This window comes from Sinocyclocheilus anshuiensis, unplaced genomic scaffold (assembly GCF_001515605.1).
Source record: "Sinocyclocheilus anshuiensis isolate Anshui unplaced genomic scaffold, SAMN03320099.WGS_v1.1 scaffold4039, whole genome shotgun sequence".
NCBI lineage: Eukaryota > Metazoa > Chordata > Actinopteri > Cypriniformes > Cyprinidae > Sinocyclocheilus > Sinocyclocheilus anshuiensis.
Window position 1 is genome coordinate 100,472 of NW_015554324.1, and position 4,159 is coordinate 104,630.

The 4,159-nt window shown below is 43.7% G+C and overlaps 1 protein-coding gene across 1 annotated transcript in view; it reads right to left on the reverse strand.

The window, feature by feature from the left end:
* The window catches only part of LOC107671372 (tumor protein p53-inducible protein 11-like), a gene marked incomplete at its 5' end in the record, with an annotated part of 14,742 nt that overhangs the window by 8,838 nt on the left and 1,745 nt on the right, over positions 1–4,159 (reverse strand). The gene's annotated exons all lie outside the window — the stretch shown is intronic.

Below are 4,159 nucleotides of genomic sequence, written 5' to 3' on the forward strand. Positions count from 1 at the left end.
TGTGACTTGACTTGACTCATGACGATCAACTGTGACTTGACTTGATTCAGGATGGGCAGCTGTGACATAACGGGGTGCTGTTGTGTCCGCCATTTTGTGAGAGTGCTCCGCTGTTGCCGCCATTTTGTGAGCGTGCTCTAGTGCGGCCGCCATTACACGAGTGAGTGTGGGGTCGCGTTCCTCTGCGATACCCACAGTGAACGCTGAACCAACAGACAACAGAGCATAATCCATAAAATCACTTAGAGAAGAACGGGGACCCTCACGGATTAATCGTGTCTTTAAAGGTTCATTGATACCCTCACAAAAAAAGTCTATGAGCACACAGTCAGGCAGATCAGAAAAATATGCAAGATCTAAATACTCTTGTACATAATCCTCGAGCGCTCGCAAGCCCTGCTCGAGGGTTAATAACAGTCTTGCAGTGTCCATACCTGGCCAGTGTCCACATGAAAAGCTGCTGGATCCTTGTGGGGCCGAGTATTCTGTTACGGAGCCGAAGAGACGAGAGACGTGCGGATCCATCTGCAAAGCTTTTATTTAAAGGCGTGGTCATAAAACAGGCAAGGTTCAGACAATGGCAAACAGGTATATGAGGGCAAGACGAAGAGTAATTCAAAACGGGCGTGAGTCAGTCGACAGCAAACGTTATGCAGAGGGCTTGACAAGAGGGGCAATCCAATAACACGAGCAATAGTCCAGGCAGGAGCAAACAGAGTCCGAACGGCGAGACAAAAGGGCAATCCGAGAAACACAGGCAGGAATCAGAATGAGTGTTATATAGTGAATGTGTGATTGGTTACAGCTGTGTGCAATCAGTGCTGTGTGCAATCAGTGCAATGGATGATGGGATATGTAGTCCGGGATGACATGCAACAGTTTGTGTAGTGCGAGAGTCAATGTAATGGAAGGGTGACCTCTGCTGGTGAGTGAATTGAAGTTCATAGACCGGATTTGTGACAGCAAGCTTCTAGAGGGAACATAAATCTGAAGTAATTAATTTAGGTAAAGGGGTGCAGAGCCAGTGGTGGTTTTGTAGGCAAACATTAATGCCTTGAATTTTATGCGAGCAGCTACTGGTAGCCAGTGCAAATTAATGAACAGAGGTGTGATGTGCGTTCTTTTTGGCTCATTCAAAATTAATCTTGCAGCGGCATTTTAACTGTAACATGGATTAACTGTAGAGGTTTGATAGAAGTGGCTGGAAGACTTGCCAAGAGAGCATTGCAATAGTCCAGCCTGGATAGAACAAGAGCTTGAACAAGGAGTTGTGTTGCATGTTCTGAAAGAAAGGGCCTGATCTTCCTAATGTTGTATAAAGCAAATCTGCAGGACCAGACAGTTTTAGCAATGTGGTCTGAGAAATTCAGCTTATCATCAATCACAACTCCAAGGTTTCTAGCTGTTTTTGAAGGAGTTATGGTTGATGAGCCTAACTGGATGGTGAAATTTTGATAAAGTGATGGGTTTGTTGAAACCTCAAGCAGTTCTGTTTTAGCCAGGTTGAGTTAAAGGTGATGATCCGTCATCCAACAAGAAATGTCTGTTAGACATGCTGAGATGCGAGCAGCTATCGTCGAATCATCAGGATGGAATGAGAGGTAGAGTTGAGTGTCATCAGCATAGCAGTGATATGAAAAGCCATGTTTCTGAATGACAGAACCTAGTGATGCCATGTAGACAGAGAACTGAAGTGGTCCAAGAACTGAGCCCTGAGGTACCCCAGTAGCTAGATGTTGCGACTTGGACACCTCACCTCTCCAAGATACCTTGAAAGACCTATCTGAGAGGTAAGACTCAAACCACTGGCGTGCGGTTCCTGAGATGCCATTTTCTAATAGAGTTGACAGGAGAATCTGGTGGTTCATCGTATCAAAAGCAGCGGACAGATCCAGCAAGATAAGTATAGAAGTTTTGGAAGCCGCTCTTGCCAGTCTTAGGGCTTCAACAACTGAGAGAAAGGCAGTCTCGGTCGAATGTCCACTTCTGAAGCCAGACTGGTTGCGGTCCAGGAGGTTGTTCTGTGTGAGAAAGGTGTTTTTGCAATGAAAGGTAGAAGGGAAACCGGTCTGTAGTTCTCTAAAAGAGTTGGGTTATGAGTGGGTTTCTTAAGAAGTGGGGTTATATGAGCTTGTTTAAATGTTGAGGGAAAAACACCAGTGTGAAGGGATTTGTTAACGGCAGGAGAAATGGTTTGAAGGAGATGAGATGGAATAGGATCAAGCGAACTAGTAGGATGATTCGAAAGGATGAGTTTAGACACTTCTGCATCAGAGAGTGGAGAGAAGGATGAAAATGAGTGTATGTTTGCTGGTATGATGTGTTTGACAGTTTGTGGTGTGGCAAATTGTGTACTGAGATTTGTAATTTTATTAATGAAGAATGTGGCAAAGTCGTCAGCTGTTAGAATTGATGAAGGAGGGGGAGGAGGAGGACAAAGGAGGGAGGAAAATGTTTTAAAAAGCATGCGAGAGTTAGGCGAATTGTTAATTTTGTTGTGATAGAATGTCCTTTTAGCAGTGGAGACATTAGCAGAGAAGGAATGATTAAGGTCAGTAGGATTTTGTGATTTGTGTCATACTCTTTCTGCAGCTCTGAGCTTAGAACGATGCTCACGGAGAACATCAGATAGTCAAGGGGCAGAAGAGGTGGTACGAGCTGGCCTGGAAGACAAGGGGCAGACACTGTTTAAACAAGATGTAAGATGTAAGAGTGGAGCAGAAAGTATCAGTAGCACTGTTAACATCCAGAGATGATAACTGTTCAGGGGAAGCGAAGATGAAACCATAGCAGATAGCCAGGTGGGTGAGAGTGAGTGTAGGTTACGTCGAAAAGTGACGTGGAGGGGTATGTGTTGTGTCAGGAACCATGTTGAGGTTAAGAGTAAGGAGGAAGTGATCCGAGGTGTTATTAATAAATCTATTGTTCCATGTTCGTTTGTATACCGCACACAAAGTTTATGAGCATAGTCCAAGTCTTCTTCTCTGTTTTTAGTGTATCTCTGTGGCAGAATTGGGTCCTGGGGGTCGATAAACAACTATAATATAGGATTTTAAGAGGGTGGGTAATAGTGGCTGAATGTGATTCAAAGATTCTTCAGACGAGGGGAAAAAAAGATCAGATAGGGAAAGCACTGGCTTCATGTGGACGTAGCCTGAGACAAGAAATATATACACTTACGAGCTGCTTTTAACTTCTGCTGATTGACTGCTTCTCTCAAAGAGTATATCTTTACACTGTGTTTTGCTGGTGATTGAACACACTAATGCTCCAGGAAAGCTCTTTTAATGCTGAGCTAATCAAAATGACCACAGGTGATCACAAAGTCAAATGGATTTGTGTTCCATTGAGAAGGTGATTAGCTACACCTCATTGAGTTTTGAGATTTTAGACATTTTTAGGAGGCGTGTGATCTTTTTTCCAACTCAGATATTGTTTTGTATTTTTTTTTTTACTTTTTTTAGGCATGTTGGTGTTATATCTTTCACTTGGATGTTATAAGTTGCAATGAGTAAATACAGCTGGATAAAACAAAAACTGTGTCCGTCTTCATTTCAGGCTGCAAAGCAACAAATTGATTCTATACTATACCCACTGAATATAGACTTGTATATAAACCCACTGTATATAGACTCTCATTACAGACTTGTCTGCTATTTACATGCGTGAAATAGTGCAATTCACTATATGTAAAGGGTTCCCTCATTTTTGTGGCAATGCAGTGTATGTGTAAGTCAGAACAGGCCACTTTGTTGTCATTATCATCCCTTATAGCAGGGGTGTCCAAACTCGGTCCTGGAGGGCCGGTGTCCTGCAGAGTTTAGCTCCAACTTGCCTCAAGATACCTGTCTGGAAGTTTCTAGTATGCCTAGTAAGACCTTGGTTATCTGGTTCAGGTGTGTTTGATTAGGGTTAGAGCTAAACTCTGCAGGACACCGGCCCTCCGGGACTGAGTTTGGACACCCCTGCCTTATAGTCAGGGTTTCAATTGGGCCGGGGCTGTCCGGGGCTGAGCCCCGGCACATAAGGGCCTTTCGCACCGCTTTAGTTCCAGAACTAAATGTACAGTACTAAAGTACTGGGACGATTTTGCGCGAACTATTTCCCAGTACCATTTAAAGGGTTGCATTCGCACCGAGAGTGTGTACTAAGAAGTGAC